Source organism: Somniosus microcephalus, chromosome 4 (assembly GCF_052327205.1).
Source record: "Somniosus microcephalus isolate GS21.2 chromosome 4, FLI_Smic_1.0, whole genome shotgun sequence".
Lineage (NCBI taxonomy): Eukaryota > Metazoa > Chordata > Chondrichthyes > Squaliformes > Somniosidae > Somniosus > Somniosus microcephalus.
In genome coordinates this window covers 122,601,409-122,614,732 of record NC_140990.1, presented here as the reverse complement: position 1 = coordinate 122,614,732, position 13,324 = coordinate 122,601,409, and the positions used below count along the sequence as shown (strand labels likewise).

General features: G+C 47.2%; 1 long non-coding RNA gene and 1 pseudogene across 1 annotated transcript in view; one reads left to right on the top strand and one right to left on the bottom strand.

Annotated features, from left to right (window-relative positions):
- Positions 1-10,717, bottom strand: part of LOC147119725 (uncharacterized) — a 152,446-nt pseudogene extending 141,729 nt beyond the window's left edge.
- The window catches only part of LOC147119724 (uncharacterized), a 115,406-nt gene that overhangs the window by 72,673 nt on the left and 29,409 nt on the right, over positions 1-13,324 (top strand). The window lies entirely within an intron of this gene.

The window sequence follows — 13,324 nt, the reverse complement described above, 5'->3', positions numbered from 1 at the left end:
GTGCAGCCCTTACCTGCGGTGTGACCAACTCACTAAACGTGTTATCCATGACCCTCTCAGCATCGTGAATGCTCCAAAACTCATCCATCTGCAGAGAGGGGAACCAGTGAGTTTAGAACTGAACCCGACCAGAGTCAGCACCTTCAGGGGAGGAGAGGGAGGGGAACCAGTGAGTATAGAACTGAACCCAGTCAGAGTCATGCACCTTCAGGGGAGGAGAAGGAGGGGAACCAGTGAGTGTAGAACTGAACCCAGCCAGAGTCAGCACCTTGAGGGGAGGAGAGGGAGGGGAACCAGTGAGTGTAGAACTGAACCCAGCCAGAGTCAGCACCTTCAGGGGAGGAGAGGGAGGGAAACCAGTGAGTGTAGGACTGAACCCAGCCAGAGTCAGCACCTTCAGGGGAGGAGAGGGAGGGAAACCAGTGAGTGTAGGACTGAACCCAGCCAGAGTCAGCACCTTCAGGGGATGAGAGGGAGGGGAACCAGTGAGTGTAGAACTGAACCCAACCAGAGTCAGCACCTTCAGGGTGGAGAGGGAGGAGAACCAGTGAGTATAGAACTGAACCCAACCAGAGTCAGCACCTTCAGGGGAGGAGAGGGAGGGAGCCAGTGAGTGTGGAACTGAACCCAGCCAGATTCAGCACCTTCAGGGGAGGAGAGAGAGGGAAACCAGTGAGTGTAGAACTGGACCCAGCCAGAGTCAGCACCTTCAGGGGAGGAGTGGGAGGGATCCCAGTGAGTAAACTGAACCCAGCCAGAGTCAGCACCTTCAAGGGAGGAGAGGGGGGGGCGGAACCAGTGAATGTAGAACTGAACCCAGCCAGAGTCAGCACCTTCAGGGGAGGAGAGAGAGCTGAATCAGTGAGTGTAGAACTGAACCCAGTCAGAGTTGGTGATGAAAACAGGGAGAGGAGGAAAAATTGTTAGGTGATGTGCGATGTGTTTGGATTTTAGCACAGGGAGGAGGGACAATGTGTGGGACGGGGATTTACAGCTTTGGAGGAATAAGAGAGGAAAGAATGTTCCATAGAAACTAGAATTATCTTCTGAATTTCTATTCTATATTTAGAGTGACGAGTTTTGTAAACTCCTTTTACAGGCTATTAGAAGGGGAGGATTTGCAGACAGGAAACACAAACCAAACATCACGTCAAGGTGTGACAGCGTTACTCGATTCATCAGGACCTGAATATCATCAGCCTATGAATGTGGAAGGAGAAATGTTTGTCTGTTCTGTCTGTGGGAAAAGATTTCAAACATCAGTGTGACTGGAAAAGCAGCAAGACACACACACCCGAGTGAGAGTGTTCCAGTGCAGAGAGAGCTTTAACTAGTTACACAGCCTGAAAAAACATCGCACCATTCACAGCGGGGAGAAACCATACACGTGTTCTGTGTGACGAGGCTTCAACTGATTGCCCAACCTGGAGAGACACAAGGTTACCAGTACCATGGAGAAACCATGGGAATGTGGGGACTGTGGGAAGCGATTCAGTTACCCGCCCCAGCTGGAAATTCATCATCGCACTCACACCGGGGAGAGGCTGTTCACCTGCTCTGTGTGTGGGAAGGGATTCACTTGTTTATACAACCTTCTGAAACACCAGAGAGTTCACACTGGGGAGAGGCCGTTCACCTGCTCTGACTGTGGGAAGGGATTCACCCAGTCATCCCACCTGCTGACACACCAGCGAGTTCACACTGGGGAGAGGCAGTTCACCTGCTCTGAATGTGGGAAGGGATTCACATGTTCATCCGGCCTGCAGAAACACCAGTGAGTTCATTCTGGGGAGAGACTGTTCACCTGCTCCGTGTGTGGGTAGGGATTCCCTTCGTCAGCCAACCTGCTGAAACACCAGTGAGTTCACACTGGGGAGAGGCTGTTCACCTGCTCCATGTGTGGGAAGGGAGTCACTCAGTCATCCCAACTGCTGACACACCAGCGAGTTCACACTGGGGAGAGGCCATTCACCTGCTCTGAGTATGGGAAGGGATTCACTCAGTCATCCAACCTGCTCAAACACCAGCGAGTTCACAAGTGACTGCAGAGGTTGGATTCTGCTGTTATTGCTGCTGTTAATCACATCCTGGACTGAATCGTGTTCATCCTGACAGTTGGGGTTTGTTTCTGCTGATGTTAATAACCCCTGTAACTGGGCTGGAGTTTTAATATTTTGATACTTCAAATAACACAGTGCATCGATATTTGATGTCTCCAAGATAAGAGGAAACGAATTGATGTCCTGTTACCGACTGCTCCATTTTTGGGCCTTTTCTCCTTTCTAACTCAAGATTATTTCAGTTCTCATACCTTCGGTTACTCTCATGGACAAGTCCCAGCTCCCCATACCTTCCAGAGTGCCTCTCTCCTAGCCTTGGTATCCAGGGAACGTCTCGGTAACAAGCCCGGGGTCACTAAACACAAAACCCAGTCTGTTAATCACTTTCAGCTACTGGACTTAGCGTGTGTCCCACAGCATCTCTCTCACCTTCGATGTGTGAATAGAGCATCACGCCTGCAAACCTGCTTTCAATTTAAATTTGAATCCACTCAGCAAGTGTATTTAAAAAAATACGTACAATTAAACAGATCACATCAAATAATTGGCAAAGGTTTAGAGTCAACAAGATGAACAAGTGAACACATCACGGCCCAATACCCCAGCTCTATCTTCACAGGAGAAAGTCTGTTATCTAACTCCTCGAGTGGACAGAATAGAGAAAGATCCCGACTCTAAGAACATCTAGAATCTGTTGTAAATATCTTTCAAATCCTGACTGGTCCAATCTGTCGGTTTCCTTTCAATTGAAGTGCATGGAAGATGAGAGGGGTGTTGGCATATGGACCTCGGTTAATTCAGCTTTTGAAAGGTGTTCATGTTTAGTTCATTCGATATCGGGGAAAATGTGGTTGGTATCATGAGAGAGAGAGAGATTTCACTGAGCAACAGCTGGTGTTTGCAACCAACTGGCCTTGGATATTTTCATCATAGAATGTTTCGATCAGAAATATGATGTTGGGATAAGAAAAGTCTGGAGACTAGTGGTTTGTGCTGCCCCAGGAAGGCCAGTGTTTTTACTGCTTCTAATGTTGTTGATGTGTGTTGAAGAAAATGCAGACTTGTGTCTCTGGACTGTGCAGTAGCCAGAGACGACCATATTAGGCAATGTCAGCTCCAGTTTGATAAGAGGTTGATGGCAGAGCAAGAGATCCAGCAGTTTTAAGAATTTATCTGCAGACATCGAATGTCGCAATGTGCTGACAAAATTGGACTATTGGGTTAAATTATTGGGATCGATTGTTAAAGAATTGAATTGTTATAGAATGGAAAAGTAGTGAAGTTATGCTAAACTTGTATCGAACCTTGGTTAGACCACACTTGCATACAATTCTGGTCGCCATATTATAAAAAGGATATAGAGGCACTGGAGAGGGTGCAGAGAAGATTTACAAGGATGATACCAGAAAAGAGAGGGTAAACCTGTCAGGAAAGGATGGACAGGCTGGGTCTCTTTTCTCTGGGAAAAAAGAAGGCTGAGTGGTGACCTAATAGAGGTCTTTAAAATGATGAAAGGTTTTGCTAGAGTAGATAGAGAGAGAGTGTTTCCACTTGTGGGGAAGAGCATAACTAGAGGCCATCAATATAAGATAGTCACCAAGAAATCAAATAAGGAATTCAGGAGAAACTTCTTTACCCAGAGAGTGGTGAGAATGTGGAACTCGCTACCACAGGGAGTGGTTGAAGCGAATAGTATCGATGCATTTAAGGGGAGGCTAGACAAGCATATAAGGGAGAAGGGAATAGAGGGTTATGCTGATAGAGTTAGGTGGGGAAAGACGGGAGGAGGCTCGAGTGGAGCATAAACGCCGGCATGGACTGGTTGGGCCGAATGGTGTGTTTCTGTGCCGTATATCCTGTGTAATCCTATTTTCCAAGACACATTACTCGAAGGGGCAGATAAATGACTCGCATCCAAACACAATTGTTACTTTTGTCTTCTTTGTAAAATCACATAGTCTGGGCATAATTTGGGGAGTACAGCCAGAGCCAAGGCCATGGCACCACGGGTGGCTCAGCTGCACAGGAGTGGAGGAGGAAGACAGGGAAAGCAATAGTGGGAGGGGATTGAATAGTTAGGGGAGCAGACAGGCGTTTCTGCAGCTGCACACCTGACTCCAGGATGGTATGTTGCCTCCCTGGTGCCAGGGTTAAGGATGTCACTGAGCGGCTGCAGGACACTCTGAGGGGGGAGTGTGAACAGCCAGAGGCCGTTGTCCATATCGGTACCAACAACGTAGGTAGAAAGAGGGATGAGGTCCTGCAGACAGATTTTAGGGAGATCGGAAAGAGATTTAAAAAGCAGGGCCTCAAAGGTAGTAATCTCTGGATTACTCCCGGTGCCACACGCAATTGAGTATAGAAATAGGAGGATAGAGCAGATGAATGTGTCCTGGAGAGATGGTGCAGGAGGGAGGGCTTCAGATTCCTGGGGAATTGGGGCCGGTTCTGGGGGAGGTGGGACCTGTACAGGCCGGACAGGTTGCACCTCAACAGAGCCGGTGCCAATATCCTCGCGGGGAGGTTTGCTAGTGCTGTTGGGGAGGGTTTAAACTAAGCTGGCAGGGGGATGGGCACCAGAATGTAACATTAGAAAGGGGAAATAAAGTGCTCAAAGGATTGGGAGAGGCAGAGAGCACTAAAGTAAGAAATAGTAAGGTATTAGGTGGGGTCAAACTAAGATACAATACAGGATGGTCTAAGATGGGTTTACAGTGTATGTATGTGAACGCACGAAGTGTAGTAAACAAGGTAAGTGAGCTGCAGGCACAAATAGCCACATGGGAATATGATGTTGTGGCAATAACTGAGACCTGGCTCAACAAAGGGCAGGATTGGGTATTAAATATTCCCGGTTATAAAGTGTTCAGGAAAGATAGGGAAGGAAAGATAGGAGGTGGTGTGGCAGTATTGGTCAAGGAGAATGTTACAGTGCTGGAGAGGGAGGGTGTCCTGGAGGGGTCAAGGACAGAATTTATATGGCTCGAGTTAAGAAATAATAGAGGTGCCATTACACTACTAGGTGTATTCTATAGACCACCAAATAGTGGGAAAGATATAGAGGAGCAAATTTACAGAGAAATTTCAGAGAGGTGCAAGAACTATAGAGTAGTGATAATGGGGGACTTCAACTATCCTAATACAGACTGGGATAGTAATAGTGCTAAGGGCAGAGAAGGGGAAGAATTTCTGAAGTGTGTTCAGGAGAACTTTCTTGGTCAGTACGTTTCTGGCCCAATGAGGGAGGAGGCATTGCTGGATCTGGTTCTGGGGAATGAGATGGGTCGAGTGGAGCAAGTGTCAGTAGGTGAACATTTAGGGAACAGTGATCATAGTATCATAAGGTTTAGATTAGCTATGGAAAAGGACAGGGAGCAATCTAGAGTAAAAATGTTTAACTGGGGGAAGGCCAATTTCAGTGGGATGAGAACGGATCTGGCCCGGGTAAACTGGAATCAAAGATTAGCAGCAAAACTGTAATGGAACAATGGGCTGCCTTTGAAGAGGAAATAGTTCAGGTACAGTTGAGCTACATTCCCACTAGGGGGAAAGGCAGGGCAACTAAAGTCTGGGCTCCCTGAATGACGAAACAGATAGAGAATATGATGAAACAGATAGAGAATATGATGAAACAGAAAAAGAGCATGTATGACAGATGTCAGGTTGCAAATACATCTGAGAATCAGGCTAAATATAGAAAGGTCAGAGGAGAAGTGAAAAGAAACTAAGAGGGGCAAAGAGAGGGAATGAGAATAGAATGGCAGCCAACATAAAAGGTAATCCAAAAGTCTTCTATAGGTATTTAAATAGTTAACGGGTAGTAAGAGGAGGGGTGGGGCCAATTAGGGACCAAAAAGGAGACCTATGCATGGAGGCAGAGGGTATGGCTGAGGTAATAAACGAGTACTTTGCATCTGTCTTCACCAAGGAAGAGGATGCTGCCATAGACATAGTAAAGGAGGAGGTAGTGGAGATAATCTGTGAGGATAAAAATTGATAAAAAGTATTAGAAAGACTGCCTGTACTTAAAGTAGATAAATCACCAGGAGTGGATGGGATGTATCCTAGGATGCTGAGGGAATTGAAGGAGGAAATCACGGAGGTACTGGCCATATCATTCCAATCCTCCTTAGAGATGGGAGTGGAGCCAGAGGACTGGAGAATTGCAAATGTTACACCATTGTTCAAAAAAGGGTGTAAGGATAAACTCCGCAACTACTGGCCAGTCAGTTAAACCTCGGTAGTGCGGAAGCTTTTAGAAACAGTAATCAGGGACATAATTAATAGTTAGTTGGATAGGTGTGGATTAATTAAGGAAAGCCAGCACAGATTTATTAAAGGCAAATCGTGTATAACCAACTTGATCAAGTTTTTTCATGAGGTAACAGAGAGGGTTGATGAGGGCAATGTGGTTGCCGTGGTGTACATGGACTTCCAAAAGGCGTTTGACAAAGTGCCACATAATAGGCTTGCCAACAAAGTTGAAGCCCATGGAATAAAATGAACAGTGGCAGCATGGATAGGGAACTGGCTAAGTGACAGGAAACAGAGAGTAGTGGTGAACGGTTTTTTTTCGGACTGGAGGAAGGTATAAAGTGGTGTTCCCCAGGGGTCAGTTCTAGAACCACTGCTTTTCTTGATATAAATGACTTGGACTTGGGTGTACAGGGCACAATTTCAAAATTTGCAGATGGCACAAAACTTGGAAGTATAGTGAACAGTGAGGAGGAGAGTGATAGACTTCAGGAAGACATAGACAGGCTGGTGAAATGGGCGGACACGTGACAGATGAAATTTAACGCAGAAAAGTGTGAAGTGATACATTTTGGTGGAAAGAATGAGGAGAGGACACGTAAACTAAATGGTACAATCCTAAAGTGGGTGCACAAACAGAGAGACCTGGGGGTATGTGTGCACAAATCCTTGAAGGTGGCAGGGCAGGCTGAGAAAGCAGTTAAAAAGGCTTACGGGACCCTGGACTTAATAAATAGAGGTATAGAGTGCAAAAGTGTGGAAATGATGATGAAACCCTGGTTCGGCCCCAACTGGAGTACTGTGTCCAATTCTGGGCACCACACTTCAGGAAGGATGTGAAGGCCTTAGAGAAGGTGCAGGAAAGATTTACGAGAATGATTCCAGGAATGAGGGACTTCAGTTACCTTGATAGACTGGAGAAGCTGGTGTTGTTCTCCTTGGAGCAGAGAAGATTGAGAGGAGATTTGATAGAGGTGTTCAAAATCATGAGTTGTCTGGACAGAGTAGATAGAGAGAAACTGTTCCCATTGGCGGAAGGGTCAAGAACCAGAGACACAGATTTAAGGTGATTGGCAGAAGAACCAAAGGTGACATGGGGAAAAACTTTTTACGCAGTGAGTGGTTAGGATCATGAATGCACTGCCTGAAAGGGTGGTGGAGACAGATTCAATCGTGGCTTTCAAAAGGGAATTGGATGAGTACTTGAAGGACAAAAATTTGCAGGGCTACGAGGGAAGGGTGGGGGAGTGGGACTATCTGAAGTGTTCTTGCAGAGAGCCGGCACGGGCTCAATGGGCCAAATGGCCACCTTCTGTGCTGTAACCATTCTATGATTCTATGAACACGTTAAAACTTCATAGAATAATTACCACTCATTTTAGACTTTATACTTAACCCTGCCGTTTCACTTTCAGTCAGGAACAGATCGCAGTTTGACACCAATCTCTGATTCGACAGCACGTTTCCAGTGGATAAATCCCCAGGCCCAGACGAGATGTATCCCAGGCTGCTGTGTGAGGCAAGGGAGGAAATTGCAGGGTCTCTGACAAAAATTTTCAGAACCGCTCTGGCCACAGGGAGGTGCCAGAGGACAGCTAACGTAGTACCATTATTCAAGAAGGGTAGTAGGGATAAACCAGGGAATTACAGGCCAGTGAGCCTAACATCAGTGGTAGGGAAATTATTGGAAAAAATTCTGAGGGACAGAATTAGTTGCCACTTGGAGAGGCAAGGATTAATCAAGGATAGCATGGCTTTGCCAGGGGGAGATCATGTCTAACAAATTTGTTTGAATTTTTCGAGGGGGTGACTAGGTGTTTGGATGAGGGTAGTGCAGTTTATGTAGTCTACATGGACTTCAGTAATGCTTTTGACAACGTCCCACATGGGAGACTGGTCAAGAAGGTAAGAGCCCATGGGATCCAGGGCAATTTGGCACTTTGGACCCAAAATTGGTTAGTGGCAGGAGGCAGAGGGTGACGGTCAAAGGTTGCTTTTGTGACTGGAAGCCTGTGTGCAGTGGTGTACAGTATGAATCGGTGCTGGGTCCCTTGCTGTTTGTAGCGTACATTAATGATTTAGATATGAATGTAGGAGGTATGATCAGTAAGTTCGCAGATGACACGAAAATTGATGGAGTGGTAAATAGCTAGGAGGGAAACCTCAGGCTACAGGATGATATAGAAGGGATGGTTAGTTGGGCAGAACAGTGGCAAATGGAATTTAACCCTGAAAAGTGTGAGGTGATGCATTTTGGGAGGACTAATAAGGCAAGGGAATACACAATGAATGGTAGGACCCTAGGAAGGACAGAGGATCAGAGGGACCTTGGTGTGCATGTATATAGATCTCTGAAGGCAGCAGGACAGGTAGATAAGGTGGTTAAAAAGGCATATGGGATACTTGCCTTCATTAGCTGAGGCATAGAATATAAGAGCAGGGAGGTTATGATGGAGCTGTACAAAACGCTAGTTAGGCCACAGCTGGAATACTGTGCGCAGTTCTGGTCGCCACACTATAGGAAGGATGCGATTGCATTGGAGAGGGTGCAGAGGAGATTCACCAGAATGTTACCTGGGCTGGAGTGCTTCAGCTATGAGGAGAGACTGGACAGGCTGGGGTTGTTTTCCTTAGAGCAGAGAAGGCTGAGGGGGAACCTGATTGAGGTGTACAAAATTAAGAGGAGTATAAATAGGGTAGATAGAAAGGAACTTTTCCCCTTAGTAGAGGGGTCAATATACAGGGGGCATAGTTTCAAGGTAAGGGGCAGGAGTTTTAGAGGGGATTTGAGGAAAAACTTTTTCACCCAGAGGGTGGTTTGAATCTGGAACTCACTGCCTGAAAGGGTGGTAGAGGCAGGAACCCTCAACATTCAAGAAGCATTTAGATGAGCACTTGAAATGCCATAGCATACAAGGCTACGGACCAAGTGCTGGAAAATGGGATTAGAATAGACAAGGCTTGATGGCCTGCGCAGACACGATGGGCCAAAGGGCCTCTTTCTGTGCTGTATAACTCTATCTATCTACCGTTGTTCTTCCTGATGCTAAACACAGTTGTAAAGGAGCCTTCTGTTCCGTGCCCAGGAGCTCTGACCCATGGAAGAGAGCGGCTGGGACACATTTCTTACAGGCCTCAGGATTAACCTGCACGGGGACATTGCTGTCAGTGAAGAGAGGCGAGAAAGACCAAAGTGCCATTTGCCCCTCTCAGTGTGGCCCTGAAGGACTGTGTCCAGGCTGTAGTTCTGTTCCTGCCGTACGATCCTCCCCCCAGATTGTCCTTTCTGAGCTACAGCCAGGTGATGCTAAACATTCAGATGGGAACGACAAAAATCCACAACAATGTGTTTAAAGTAAAGCTGATTTATTTGACATATATCCAGAATATTAAACTCCAGCCCAGTTACAGGGGTTATTAACATCAGCAGAAACAAACCCCAACTGTCAGTGTGAACACGATTCAGTCCTGGATGTGATTAACAGCAGCAAAAACATCAGAATCCAACCCCTGCAGTCACTTGTGAACTCGCTGGTGTGTCAGCAGGTGGGATGGCCGAGTGAATCCCTTCCAACACACGGAGCAGGTGAATGGCCACTCCCCGGTGTGAACTCGCTGGTGTGTCAGCAGGTGGGATGACTGAATAAATCCATTCCCACACACGGAGAAGGTGAACACTCTCTCCCCAGTGTGAACTCGCTGGTGTTTCAGCAGGTCAGATGAATGAGTGAATCCCTTCCCACACTCAGGGCAGGTGAACTGTCTCTCCCCGGTGTGAACTCGCTGGTGTCTCAGCAGATCCTTTTTTCTTTTAAATCTCTTCTCACGGTCAGAACATTTAAAAGGTCTATCATTAGTATGAACAAGTTGATGGCGCGTCAGTTCCCCGGAACCATTATAGCACTTCCAGCAGTCCGGGCTTTTAAAAAGTCTCTCGTCAGTGAGAACTCGCCGGTGTTTAAGTAGGTTGGATGAATTAGTGAATCCCTTCCCACACTCAGTGCAGGTGAACGACCTCTCCCCAGTGTGAACTCGCTGTTGTGTCAGCAGGTTGGATGACCAAGTGAATCACTTCCCACACTCAGTGCAGGTGAACGTCCTTTCCCCAGTGTGAACTCGTCGATGAGTTTCCAGCTCAAATGGGTAGTTGAATCGCTTCCCACAGTCCCCACATTTACACGGTTTCTCCCCGGTGTGACTGCGCTTGTGTCTCAACAGGCCAGAGGATCGGCTGAAGCCTCGTCCACACACACAACACGTGTACGGTTTCTCCCCACTCTGAACGGTGCTTTCTGCTTCCATGTTCAAAGGTCCTGATGAATTGAGCGACTCTGTCAGATCCTGAAGTGATGTTTAGTTTGAGTTTCCCGTCTGCAAATCCTCCCCTTCTAACACCCTGCAAAATTAATTTAAAACTGGAAAAAGGGAGGGTGAGAGAGAACCCACAAAAAGACAAAGGCAGGTTGTGAAATTGAGCTGAATGAATCTGGGAATTTGTGGGGCCAGCACTAGAAAAAAGTGACCATGAAAGCTGCTGGATTGTCAAAAAACCCAACTGGTTCACTAATGTCCTTCAGTGAAGCGAACCCGCCACCCGGTCTGGGCCTACACAAGACTCTGGCCTCTATGGGAGGAGAGAGAGTGAGGCGGGAGGGGGAGTGGTGAAGGAGTGACTTTATACATGGGCAACTCGACTAGAACTTTGACAGCACCTCCCAAACACGCGACCTCCACCACCTAGAAGGACAAGGGCAGCAGGTGCATGGGAACACCATCACCTCCCAGGTCCCCTCCAAGTCACACACTATCCTGACCTGGGCATATATCGCCGTTACTATATCGTCGCTGGATGAAAATCCTGGAACTCCTCACCTAACAGCATTCTGAGAATACCAAAACTGTCCACAATACTCCAGGTGTGGTCTCACCAAGGCCCTATATAATTGCAGTAAGACTCCTTCACTCTTATACCCCAATGCATTTGTAATAAAGGCTAACTTACCATTTGCTTGCTGTACCTGCATGTTAACTTTCTGTGATTCGTGTACAAGGACACGCAGGTCCCTCTGAATACCAACATTTCCGAGTCTCTCACCATTTAAAAAATATTCTGCTTTTCTATTTTTCCCACCAAAGTGGATAACTTCACATTTCTCCACATTATATTCCATCTGCCACGTTCTTGCCCACTCACTTAACCTGTCTATATCCCTTTGCAGGCTCTTTGTGTCCTCCTCACTGCTTACTGTCCCACCTGGCTTTGTATCATCAGCAAACTTGGATACATTACACTCGGTCCCCTCATTGAAGTCATTGATACAGAATGTAAATAGCTGAGGCCCAAGCACTGATCCTTGCGTACCCGACTAGTTACAGCCTGCCTGCCCAAAAGTGACCCGTTTCTCCCGACTCTCTGTTTTCTGCCCGTTAACCAATCCTCAATCCATGCTAATATTTTACCCCCAACCCCATGAGCCCTAATTTTGTGTAATAACCGCTTGTGTATCATTCTGTGATTCTATGAAATCTGCGTTCTTCCCACTCGGGCCTCTTGCGTAACCCCCAATCCCTCAGCTCCACCATTGGCAGCTGTGCCTTCAGTTACCTCGGCCCTACGATCTTTGACCAGGCCTTTGGTCACCTGTCCGAATCTCTCCTTCTTTGGCTCAGTGTCAGTTTTTGACGGATTTCGCTCTTGTGAAGGGCCCTGGAACATTTTACTACGTTAAAGGCGCTATGTAAATGCAAGTTGTTGTTGGTGTGCAACCATTGGCCTCAGCTTCGCCAGATAGAATCAACCAGGGACGGCGGCTGTGCGGCTCCCCATGGTCGAAATGCTGGCAGCTCGCTGTATCAGCTCAAAGCTCAGAATTACCACTCGACAAAATACTGGAGGGCAAACAGTGACTGGGGCTGAACCCCACCATCACTTAGCACCTTCAGTATAGGCTCACAGCTCAGAATTACCACTCAGCAAGGTACTGGAGGGCAAACAGTGACTGGGGCCGAACCCCACCATCAGACAGCACCTTCAGTACAGTCTCACAGCTCAGAATCACCACTCGGCAAGGTACTGGAGGGCAAACAGTGACTGGGGCCGAACCCCACCATCACACAGCATCTTCAGTATAGACTCACAGCTCAGAATTACCACTCGGCAAGGTACTGGAGGGCAAACAGTGACTGGGGCCAAACCCCACCATCACACAGCACCTTCAGTATAGGCTCACAGCTCAGAATTACCACTCGGCAAGGTACTGGGGGGCAAACAGTGACTGGGGCCGAACCCCACCATCACACAGCACCTTTAGTATAGACTCACAGCTCAGAATTACCACTCGGTGAGGTACTGGAGGGTAAACAGTGACTGGGACCGAACCCCACCATCACACAGCACCTTCAGAAGAGAAAGGGAGAAAATTTCGAGCCTACAATGAATCTGGATTTCAAACAGCGAGGATGTGGGGAGGAGGGGGAGTGTGTGGGACGGGGGATTTACAGATTCGGAGGGGCAAGAGAGGAAAGAATGTTCCAGAGATACTAGAACTGTCTGTTCAGAATTTCTATCCTGTACCGACAGTGATGACTTTTGTAAATTATGAAGACAGGTTGCACAGACTAGGCGTCTATTCCCTTGGATATATAAGATTAAGCGGTGATCTAATTGAGGTGTTTAAGATGATTAAAGGAGTTGATCGGGTGAACAGAGAGAAACTATTTCCTCTGGTGGGGGAGTCCACAGCAAGGGGACATAACCTTAAAATCAGAGCCAGGCCGTTCAGGGGTGATGTCAGGAAGCACTTCTTCACACAAAGGGTACTGGAAATCTGGAACTCTCCCCCAAAAACTGATGCGGCTGGGGGTCAATTAAAAATCTCAAAACTGAGTGTGCTAGATTTTTGTAAGTCAAGGGTACTAAGGGTTACGGAACCAAGGCGGGTAGATAGAGCTAAGATAAAGATCAGCCAGGATCTAATTGAATGAGGGAACAGGCTCGATGGGCTGAATGG